We start from the raw sequence: 12,779 nt of genomic DNA, 5'->3' as shown, positions 1-12,779 counted from the left end.
TCCAGAGAAATATATCTTGAAAGGCCAGTGGTGTCTGGAATATCTCTCTGTCAGCTGGGAAGTCAGGTGGCTGGCATCTGCTGGTCCTTTGGCTTCTGGTTTCAGACAGCTTCCCTGGGGGTGATTTCTTTCTGCATCTCCAAATGTCTCTGTCTGTGTTGGCTCTGAGCTTTTTCCAAAATGGTTCTCTCTTAAGGGACCCCAGTAAGCAGATTATGATCTATCTTGAATGAGTGGAGACACATTTCCATGGAAACCACCTAATCAAAAGGTCCCACCCACAATTAGGTGGATCACATCTCCATGGAAATGACTTAAAAAGATCCTACTCAACAATAGATGTGCCCCTACAAGATTGGATTAGAATAAAGAACATGGCTTTTTTGGGGTATATACCAGTTTAAAACCAACAGGTTTGGTGGAGAGGATTGAAGGGCAGTTAGTGCAACACAGAAGTAGAAGAGGGCATTCATGTCTGAGATCTGCATGTGCTTCTAGGTGGCAAATGTTGAAGCAAAGATCAGAGGCAGACAGAGAAGGCTTCCAGGCGAATATGGGGTTGTCCCTGGCAGTGGGAGCCATTGGAGGTGTGGGATATGGGATTCTGTTTGAATTTGCCAAGCACTTTCTTGATGCCATGTACCAAGTAATATGTAGCAAGTCCAAGGAGATGCCTATGGTATGGGACACAAAGGTGGAGTGGGCTTTGGGAGCGTAGACTGTGGAATCTGAAGATGCAAGAGAGGTGCAGTGTTATGAATCCTGTGCACGTGGAGACAGAGTATTAACTGATGGCCCATTGGCTCTCTTATTGGGAACATAAGGGTTAAGGGTGAGCCCAAATTTTATGGTGTTGGAGAGGCATAATGTAGAGACCCCAGGGAAATGCCTGGTAGGACAGAGCTTAGAGGTTGATTGTCCTGCCCATCTGCCTGTTGTTGCTAAGGTCTGTACACATTGCTCAAGAGAAAAAGAAGGACAGGACATGGGCACACCAAGGACATCAGGGCCTTGAACTCCTCTGAGGATGGGAGTGGGGAGATGATCTGTGGATCCTTGGGGAGAGGTTCTTGGTTTCACCTCTGCTTATTGTGGCAGGGAGTGCAACTTTTGATGAGGTGGCTGGGAAGAATGGGGCCTCCTTGATGAGTCTCAGAGATGCTTGTACCATCATGTGATGATGGAAAACTTTGTACTTAAAACTTCACTAGGTAAAGTAAGGCACTCATGCTCATCTAGGCTAGTCTATGTTTTTCTTCCTTTCCCCAGGGCATGCTCTGTCCTTCTCACATAGGGACTATGAGTACTCACTGCTTCCTTCCACAGTTCCCTGGTAGGTGCTGTCATTCTAGACCTGGATTGTTTGTACCACCCTCTTCTTTCCCCTGCAGCTCCGACACTGCTGACCCAAAGCCTCCTAGGGAAGATTCAAAGTTAGTAGTCTTGCCATTAGCTAAATGGATCTTGCCTTGCTTGCCTTCTCCCTGGCAGAGTGATTTGGTCTAGATCCATGGCATTTCTGTGCTACAAGTTCTGACTCTTTCTATTACCAGTTTCTCATGGCTGCTTCTGCCAGGAATTGTAGTCACTAACATGGTCAGTACTTACAGGGATCATGGGCTGTTCTTGCAAGACCCACCTCCTGTTTTCTTTTTTGTAATGGTTTTCTTCTTTGTTTGTTGTATGCTGAGTTGCACTTGACTTAGTGCTGGCCACTCATCTCTCTCATCTTTCCCTTAGACTTGCATCGTGCAGGACTTGCTCAGCTGCAAATGGGGAGAGACTTGGTGCTTTACAGAATGGACCTGACTACATCCCTGGGAAGATAGGCTCAGAGGGGACCTGACCCTGATGAGTGGAAGATGAGGAAAGGCACAATGTCAGGGCTGTTTTCAAGTCATACCAGGAAGCTTTTCCTATGTCTACAGTGTTTTGGTGTCAATGCCAGTGGCCACAGCTAATTTTTGCCTTTTCCCCTTTCTTGATACTTGGCCAATTTGTCATTTCTACGCTAATTTCTGACCTTTGATCTGCCCCCACTCTCCTGTGTCATCCCATAATGCCTTCCACTACACAACTCCTATGTAATATTATCCAACATTGACTACATGTAATACATCATGTGTTGTTCTCCATTTCTGTCATCCTGAAAATCCCATATAATCATTCACTTGTGTGTCAGACTCACATTTTGTTATGGGGCTGCCCTGTCCCCAGACAACATGCACTTCACTCACATTTCTTTCCAGTCAGGTTTATGGTATGGCAGGAAGACTAAGGAAGCACCTTCTGGGAAGAGTGTTTCAGTGAAAAGAGTTAAGAGTAAAGACTACAAAGCCAGATCCATCAACCCAGCAGGCTCATCTCTTTGAGATGTATGTCCCTGTCGTGGAAGATATTTTTCTGACTGAGTACCACACATCCTGGGCAGAAATGGTATACATGTGGGGTATGTGGGAAACAGTTCTGGTTTGGTGCAAATCTTTACCAACACCATAAGGAGCACAGCAGTGAGAAATCTTTCAGCAAGAACATGGAAAGGTCCTCCTTTGTGAAGAGCTGCATAATCCCATGTATTGGGGAAGCCTTTCACTTGAGGGGAGGTTAGGAAGGATTTCCCAGCCAATGTGGGCCTTCTCCATAACCAGGTTAGTCCCACAGGCACAAAGCCCACAGTGGTACTGAGCATATAGAGGTTTTTCACAGTGGAAAAAGGCTTTACATGTGTGGTAAATGCAGAAAAAACCTTCAGCTACCAACGCACACATGCCTGACACAGAGAGTCTACACTGGAGAAGGGCTTTATGAGTGTAATGAATGTGGGAAAACCTTCAGCTACATATACTCTTGTTCAGCATAAGACAGTCCATACTGGAGAAGAGCCTTATGAGTGCAGTGAACAAATACAGGATTGTTCAGCACCAGCAGATTCACACTGGTAAAACTTATGAGTGTGGTGAATGTGGGAAACCATTGAGACAAAGCTCTAGCCTCATTCAATACTGGATAATTTACACTGGAGCATTCCTTATGAATGCACCAAATGTGGGACATCCTGAGCTTCTACCTCAATCTCCATCAGCAAATTCACACTGGAGAAAGGCCTTATCAATGTACTGAATGTGGGAAACCTTTTAGCCAAAACTGCACCCTCATTGGGCACCAAAAGCTTCACACCAAATAAAGACCTCATGAATGCAGCCAATGTGTAGAAGCCCTCATCACTTAAACTGAGGAAGCCAGTTTGCTGTGATTGAGTGCCAAAAAATTCACCACTCAGATAGGTTTTATGATGCCGGGAATGTGGGAAGGCCTTCAGCCAATGATTTTATCTCATTCAGCACCAGAAATTCCAGAAAGGAGAAGGGCCTTAGACCTAAAGGGTACATACTATCAAGTTGTTCAGTGTAGCAGCAATAAAGAAACTTTGTAAGATGGCCTGCTGACTGAAGTTGAACCTCATGCATCTGAACATCCACATAGGAAGATGTCCTCATGAGTTCCGTATATGTGAGCAGCTATCAGAAGCTGCATTGCATATTCTAATTTTCTCAGGGCCCTTTCAGATTTACATCACTGCCAGGTTCTGTGGCAGAAGCTATCTCACCTCTCCATCTGGCAGATTACCACAATGTACATCAGTCCCCTTCACATGCTCAGGAAAGACAAACATCCATGCTTTCCCATTCCCTGGTGGGAATCATGAATACTCTCAGTCCTTAAGGAGATCTCATTCTCTGACTGGTTGGGACATGAACCTAACCCAATTGTCCAGAAACAATCAGATGGAATACTGTGGGTTGCTTGTGAAGAACGTTTCTTTGTTGCCTTGTTCTCATGTGGTACTCCTGATGGGTTTTCTAGCCTCCCAGTGACTTGGGAATATCAGCTTTGCATTGCTCTGATTTGTGCAATAATAAGTGTCCTTCTGTGGGAGCCTCCATCATTGTGTTCCTCAGAAGAGAGAGTATGATAGAAGAGAGTACCTCTCATTACAGTTTTGTCTTAACTTACATTCTGCCCAAAGCCTTCTAGGAAAGACCACAGGATCCTAATTTGTGGCCAGGATGCCAGCGTTTTTGTGGATCTAGAAGTCAGCTGAAGGACGGTGCATTTATGACAACCATCAGTTCTTCTAGGAGAAACATGAATTGATTATCTTGTTCCAGGGGTTTGCACATTATGCCCAGCATTGTTGAATTGGAAGCTGTTCTCAGTGTCCCAAAGTAGCTGTGGGGACTGATGTGTAGAGTTCAACTGGCTGCTGTTATTGTATATAAGATTGTACAATATTAATATTGTAATCAATATTAATTAATATTAATATTAATATATTAATTTCTGTACCTCCTCTAAAATGCATCCACAATTGTTCCAGTGATGTGGATTTGTACAGAAATTCTCAAAATCTCCAAATCTGTATATTTCCTTTAACTGAGGTTGTTGTCATAGGAAATAATCTAAAGGCTTTATGGGTCTCGGTAGCCTTTCTGTGCTGCTGTTCATCTCAAGGCCATTGATGCACAGTCAAGAAAATAGACTTCCTGTCTATTGGGATTGTGCCTGTGACCCAGCTGTCATTCCCACTGATAAAAAAATGGTCTTCACTCTTTGTCAGTATTCCTTCCCTGGGTGCAGGGCTGCTCTTCCTGGGGCATAAGGATAGAAATGGTGGAGTCAATATAGGGTTGCCAAACCTTTTGGTTTTCCGTAAAGAGTGGAAGATTTCAGTCTACTTCTAAATCATCTTTTAAAGTTTTATTGAAGTACTACTGACATGTAAACTGCATTAATTAAAGCTTATAATTTGACATATAAAACCCATGAAACCATCATAATCATAACATATCCCCATATTTACCTTCTGCTGTTTTATTATCTCCCCTCCTGCACTCCCTGACCCTCCAAGGATCCATTTTTTACTTTCTTTTACAATAGCTTGATTTGCATTTTTTTTCCATTCTACATATGCAATCAGTAATTCTTAAGCTTGATTTGCATTTTATAGAATATGTGATTGAAATCCTAAAGTGTTTATACTTTTTTTGTATTATTAGCTTCATCCAGTATAATTGTACTGAGATTCATCAATGTTAGATATGTGAATGGTTTATTCTTTTAATTAGCTGTGTAATGTTTTATGTTGTATGGACATAATTATTTTGGAATACCTCTTGTTTTGAACATACATTGTAATGCCACCATACACTTTTGTTTAATCTGTGTTTTTGGTATAGTTTCCTTCACTTTCCTATGTCTAGATATTCAATGGTACAATAATTCAAGCTCTGCTTTTACTATTTTCCATGTTTCCTGGTATAAATACCCCAACCATGGCTAATTTCAAGCTGCCAACATGATGTGAATTGATATGACAGGGAAGATTTCATAGTAGTACACCATTGTATTCTATTTCCACCATACTGATAATTAGCTTCAAATAATCTCTGGAACCTCGATAATAAAAAAACATAGTAAAATGATTCAGAAATGACAAATTTTTAATAAAATTAAAAAGTTAATTGACATATAATTAACAAAATGGACTACATAATGAATATGTACATTTTGATCTTTTATCCATGCTTACGCCTCTAAACCAAAGTTTTCTCCTGCTCTTTTAAATGTATCCTTCTCAACATACAAAATTTCTGATACAAGAACATATTTTACCTTCTGGAATTGTTACTTTCAACTACATACAAAAGAGGGGGAGAAAAACCTTATTAAGTCCATAAATCCTCTCCTGTCTTCCACAATTTTTTCCCATTTCATGACCTTTCTTGTTTCAATATCCCCAGGCAAATTTTAAAAATTATTTTAATAACAAATCCCAGACATCATACCATTTGATGGAAAATCTGTTAAAATGCATTTCTAAAATGTAAAGGTCATTCATCACTCCAATAACTTAATGATACGAAATGAAATATTTAAAAACATAAATATCTTATGTTTTGTGAATTTTATCAATTGTCTCCAACTTGTGCATTCTTTCAGCTAGATTGATTGCAATAAAGATACAAAATATATCCTTATGGCTTTTGGTAGGTGTGTCTTATAAGTCAGTATTAACTTATTTGTACTACTTATTTCTCTTTAATTCTTATTGTTTACTTGTTGATATTGAGGTTTGTCATGGTCAGGTTCATGTGACAACTTGGCCAAATGGTGGTACCTGTTTGTCTGGTTGGGCAAGTGCTGGCCTGTCTGTTGCAATGAGGACATTTCATAGAATTAAATCATGATCACGTCAGCTGCATCCACAGATGATTCCATTTGTAATCAGCCAATGGGAGTATCTTCTGCAGTGAGTGATGCTTAATCTAATCACTGGAAGCCTTTTAAGGAGGATTCAGAAGAGAATCTCAATGTTGCATGGTGAGTATCCCAAAGGAAAATCTTGTTTCCTGTAGCCGTAGACTTGAGATCTCTGACAATCAGACTCAACAAAAGAATCTTATTGTTAGAGTAGCAACTTTACAATGTAAACTGAAATCTCAGTGTTGCATGGTGACTGCCATTAAAGTGAGGGCATTGATTGGAAAAGAGTGGGACCCTGAAAAATGGGATGGTGACATATGGATTGATAATGATGTCGGGGGTGAGGTTGAGACCCTAGGTCATGCTGAGTCTTCTCTAGATGACCCTGTAATAGTCTGCCATTAGCCGCCCCACCTCCAGCCTGCCTTAAGGAGTTGGCCACCCAACCTCCTCCTGAAGGGATTAGCCATAGAGTGATTAATCCTGTTTCACCAGATAAAACTGCAAATGAATGCCTTGAAGCAAATGGCTTGGAAGATATTTCTAATTCTTTTCATGACCCACCCCCACCACCCCTCATTTTTTCCAGACCTATAACTAGACTAAAGTCCCAACAGGCCCCTAAAGGTGAGGTACAAAGTATCATACATGAGTAGGTATGTTATACTCCAAAACACCTGTGTAAGTTTTCCAATTTATATAGACAGAAATCAGGGGAACGTGTGGCAATGGATTTCAAGGGTGTGGGATAATGGTGGGAGGAATATAAGGCTGGATCAGCTTGAATTTATTGATATGGGCTCACTAATCAGAGATTCTGCATTCAACATTATAACTTCAGGGGTTAGAAAAGGTATTAACAGTTTGTTTGGATGGTTGGTTGAAACATGGATCAAAAGGTGGCCAACATTACCTAAGGTTGAAATGTCAGAACTGCCCTGGTATAATGTAGATGAGGGGATCCAGAGGCTTAGAGAGATTGGAATATTAGAGTGTATTTATTTAAGCCTGCTCTTACACCCCAGGAATGTCCGGAGGATGCCCCTTTTACCAGAACAGTGAGAAATAAATTTGTGAGACTAGCGCCATCATCCCTGAAGAGCTCTGTAGTTGCACTTCTCTGTAGGTCAGATATTACGGTAGGAACTACTGTCACTGAGCTGGAATCCTTAAACACAATGGGGGTGACCAGATTCCAAGTTGGCAGAAGCCAGGTGGCAGCACTTAATCGCCAAAAACAGGATAAATGTGGCTATTATAATAGACGGCAAACTCAAAACAGGAGTCAAAATTATATGACTCTCAAACATTTGTGGCATTGGCTAGTAAATCATGGAGTATCTAGAAATACAATAGAAGAGCAGTCTACTAAATTCTTGTTTGAGCTGTATAAACAAAAGAGTTCTAGGTCAAGTGAACAGAAGTCTAACCTGAGTTACAAAACACACTGTCACGGCCCCTTAATCAATTTCCAAATGAGACAGTTTACAGGCCCAGAGCCCCTTGAATGAAGGGGAGGCCAGGTCCCTTTGGAGGAGAACCCTGTTACACTGTCAGAAATTTATACTGTTAATCTTCCTCCAAGCCTTCCCCAAGGGGACTGATGACCTTTTACTAGGGTAACTGTGCATTGTGTAAAAGGAAATGATCAGATATTTTGGGGATTATTAGATACTGATTCAGAAGTGACATTAATTCCAGGGGACCCAAAATGTCACTCTGGTCCACCAGTCAGAGTGGGGGCTTATGGAAGCCAGGTGATCACTGGAGTTTTAGCTCAGGTCCGTCTCACAGTGGGTCCAGTGGGACCCTGGAACTATTCTGTAGTTATTTCCTCAGTTCCAGAATGTATAATTGGAATAGCCATATTGAGCAACTGGCAGAATCCCTACATTTCTCTAACTCGTGCAGTGAGAGTTGTATTGGTGGAAAAGGCCAGGTGGAAGCCACTAGAACTGCCCCTACCAAGCAAAATAGTAAATCAGAAGCAATATCGGATTCCTGGAGGGATTGCAGAGATTAGTGCCACTCTTAAGGACTTGAAGGATGCAGGGGTGGTGATTCCCACCACATCCCCATTCAACTCTCCTATTTGGCCTGTGCAGAAAACAGATGGGTCTTGGAGGAGGACAGTGGATTATTGTAAACTCAACCAGGTGGTAACTCCAATTGCAGCTGCTCTTCCAGATGCGGTATCATTGCTTGAGCAACTCAGTACATCCCCTGGTGCCTGGTATGCAGCTATTGATCTGGCAAATGCTTTTTTCTCAATAGCTGTTAGTAAGGACCACCAGAAACAGTTTGCTTTCAGCTGTCAATGTCAGCAATATACTTTCACTATCCTTCCTCGGGGGTATGTCAACTCTCCAGCCCTATGTCATAATTTTGTCCGCAGGGAGCTTGATTGTTTCTCCTCCCATGAGACATCACACTGGTCCGTTATGGTGATGATATCATGTTGATTTGACCTGGTGAGCAAGAATTAGCAACTACTCTAGACTTACTGGTGAGGCATTTGCATGTCAGAGGATGGGAGATAAATCCAACAAAAATACAGGGGCCTTCTACCTCAATGAAATTTCTAGGTGCCCAGTGGTGTGGGGCATGTTGAGATATTGCTTCTAAGGTGACGGATATGTTGCTGCATCTGGCCTCTCCTATGACCATAAAAGAGGCACAACGCCTAGTTGGTCTTTTTGGATTTTGGCAACATATTCCTCATTTGTGTGTGCTACTCCAGCCCATTTATTGAGTGCCCAGAAAAACTGCTAATTTTGAGTGAAGACCTGAATAAGAGGAGGCTCTGTGACAGATCCAGGCTGCTGTACAAGCTGCTCTGCCACTTGGGCCCTATGATCCAGCAGATCCAATGGTGCTAGAGGTGTCAGTGGCAAACAGAGATGCTGTTGGGAGCCTTTGGTAGTCCCCTATAGGAGAATCACAACACCGACCCTTAGGATTTGGGAGCAAAACCTTACCATCTGCGGCAGATAACTACTCTCCTTTTGAGAAACAGCTTTTAGCCTGCTACTGGGCCTTAGTAAAGACTGAACGCTTAACCATGGGCCACCAAGTTATCATGACAACTGAGTTGCCTATTATGAGCTAGGTGTTGTCTGACCCACCAAGCCATAATGTGCTTATAGAGTACACAAGCCATAATGTACAATAGAGTGCACAGCAGCACTCTACTGTAAAATGGAAATGGTATATATGAGATAGGGCCAAAGAAGGTCCTGAAGGCACAAGTAAGTTACATGAAGAAGTCGCCCAAATGCCCATGGTCTCCACTGCAACCAGAATACCTTTTTCCCCGACCTGAGCTATGGCCTCTTGGGGAGTTCCTTACAGTGAATTGACTGAGGAAGAGAAAACTCGGGCCTGGTTTACAGATGGTTCAGCACAATATGCAGGTACCACTCAAAAGTGGACAAATGCAGCACTACAGCCCCTTTCTGGGGTGTCCTTGAAGGGCAGTGGTGAGGGGAAATCCTCCCAGTGGGCAGAATTTTGAGCAGTGCACGTGGTTGTTCATTTTGCTTGGAAGGAGAACTGGCCAGAGGTGCATTTGTATACTGACTCATGGGCTGCTACTAATGGTTTGGCTGGATGGTCAGGGACTTGGAAAGACCATAATTGGAAAATTGGTCTTTGGTGACAAAGAGGTCTGCAGAAGAAGTATGTGGATAAACCTTTCTGAGTGGGCTAAAAACATAAACATATTTGCATCCCATGTGAATGCACACCAGAGGGTGACTTCAGCAGAGGAAGGTTTTAGTAACCAAGTGGGTAAGATGACCCATTCTGTGGATACCAGTCAGCCTCTTACCCCAGCAACTCCTGTCATTGCCCAATGGGCTCATGAAAATGTGGTCATGGAGTAGGGGTGGAGATTATGCATGGGCTCAGCAACATGGACTTCCACTCACCAAGGCTGACCTGGCTATAGCCAGTGCTGAGTGCCCAATATGCCAGCAGCAGAGACCCACACTCAGCCCCCAATATAGCACCATTCCCCGAGGTGACCAGCCAGCTACATGGTGGTAGGTTGATTACATTGGACTACTCCCTTCATGGAAGGGGCAGCAATTTGTTCTAACTGGAATAGACACATACTCCAGATATGGGTTTGCTTTCCCTGCATGCAATGCTTCTGCCAAAACTACCATCCGTGGGCTTACAGAATGCCTTATCCATAGTCATGGTATTCCACACAGCATTGCTTCTGATCAAGGAACACACTTCACAGCAAATGAAGTGCGGGAATTGGCACATGCTCATGGAATTCTCTGGTCTTACCATGTTCCCCATCATCCAGAAGCAGCTGGATTGATAGAATGGTGGAATGGCCTTTTGAAAACTCATTACAGTGCCAACTAGGTAGCAGTACCTTGAAGGGCTGGGGTAATGTTCCCCAGGAAGCTGTATATGCTCTGAATTAGTGTCTGCTGTGTGGTGCTGTTTCTCCCATAGCCAGGATCCATGTGTCCAGGAACCAAGGGTGGAAATGGGAGTGTTACCACTCACTGTTACCCATAGTGATCCACTAGGAAAAATTTTGCTTCCTGTCCCTGCGACCCTGAGCTCTGCTGGTCTACAGGTTTTAGTTCCAAAAGGGGGAGTGCTTCCACCAGAAGAAACAACAATGATTCCATTGAACTGGAATCTAAGACTTCCACCTGCTTACTTTGGGCTACTCATGCCCTTGGATCAACAAGCCAAGAAGGGGATTACATTATTGTCTGGAGTGATTGACCCTGACTATCAGGGGGAAATAGGACTTCAACTACACAATGGAGGTAAAGAACAGTTTTCTTGGCCTGTAAGAGATCCCCTAGGGCATCTTTTAGTACTACCATGCCCTGTGATTAAAATCAATGGAAAACTGCAACAACCCAATCCAGGCAGGACTACCAATGGCTTTGAAACTTCAGGAATGAAGGTTTTGGTCACCCCACCCCACCAGGGAGAGAATCATGGCCAGCTGAAGTGCTTGCTGAGGGTAAAGGGAACAAGGAATGGGTAGTGGAAGAAGGTAGTGATAAATATGAACTACAACCACGTAATCAGTTACAGAAATGAGGATGTAATGCTGTTTCGTTCCTGTTATACTATTTAAGTTGTAAGATATCAAGTTTAAGAATGAATATTACCCAAGGACTTGCACCCAAGGACTTGCACCCTATTCTGGAGAGATTTAATGTGTTTCCAGTTATTTGCAGGACAGTTGAGTATTGTTAGGTGAAAATTAAATAATGTGTTTTATTGTTTTTTATATAGAAATTAGATATGGTTTAAGGTGATATGTCTAGCTGGCAAGTTGACAAGGGGTGAACTGTCATGGTCAGGTTCATGTGTCAACTTGGCCAAGTGGTGGTACCTGTTTGTCTGGTTGGGCAAGTGCTGGTCTATCTGTTGCAATGAGGACATTTCCTAGAATTAAATCATGATCACATCAGCTGCATCCACAGCTGATTCCATTTGTAATCAGCCAATGATAGTGTCTTCTGCAGTGAGTGATGCTTAATCTAATCACTGGAAGCCTTTTAAGGAGGATTCAGAAGAGACAGGCTCTGTTCCTGCTTTGGCTGGCGTGCCTCTCCTGTGGAGTTCATCCAGACCCTCCATCGGAATCGTGAGCTTCACAGCCTGCCCTGCAGATTTTGGACTCTGCGTTCCCACGGTGACGTAAAACATTTTTATATTTGTGAGTGTTCCCTGTTAGTTCTGTTTCTCTAGCAAACCCTAACTAATACAGTGTTGTTCATTAGATTTTTTTAAAATATATTTTTATTGATACATCGTCACACACATACAGTCCATATATGACATGCGATCAGTGGTTGACAATATCATCACATAGTTGTGTATTCATCACCATGATTGTTTTTTAGAACATTTGCAACCTTCCAGAAAAAGACATAAAAAGAAAAAACTCAAACATATCATACCCTTTACCCCCCCCCCGACTAACCATTGGTATTTCCATCTAACCAATTTGTTTTACCCTTCATCCCCCCATTATGTATTTTTTATCCTTTTTTTTTTTACTCATCTGTCCATACCCTGGATAAAAGGAGCAACAGACACAAGGTTTTCACAATCCCATAGTCATATTATAAATATTTATACAAATTGTGCATCTTTATACATTCATCTTCAAGAATTAAGTCTACTGGAACACAGCTCAGCAGTTTCAGGTACTTCCCTCCAGCCACTCCAATACATGTAAACTAAAAAAGGGATCTTCTACATAAAGCATAAGAACAAGATCCAGGATAACCTCTCCACTCTGTTTGAAGTCTCTCAGCCACTGAAACTTTATTTTTTTCCATTTCTCTCTTCCCTTTTTTGGTGAAGAAGGCTTTCTCAATCTCTTGATGCTGGGTCCCAGTTCATCCTGGGCTTTCTTTCCATGTTTCTAGGGAGATTTACACCCCTGGGAGTCAGTCCCATGTAGGAGGGAAGGCAGTGTGTTCACATGCTCAGTTGGATTAGAGAGAGAGAGGCCACAT

The sequence above is a fragment of the Tamandua tetradactyla genome, chromosome 16 (genome assembly GCF_023851605.1).
Source record: "Tamandua tetradactyla isolate mTamTet1 chromosome 16, mTamTet1.pri, whole genome shotgun sequence".
Taxonomy (NCBI): Eukaryota; Metazoa; Chordata; class Mammalia; order Pilosa; family Myrmecophagidae; genus Tamandua; species Tamandua tetradactyla.
This window is presented reverse-complemented; position numbering follows the sequence as displayed.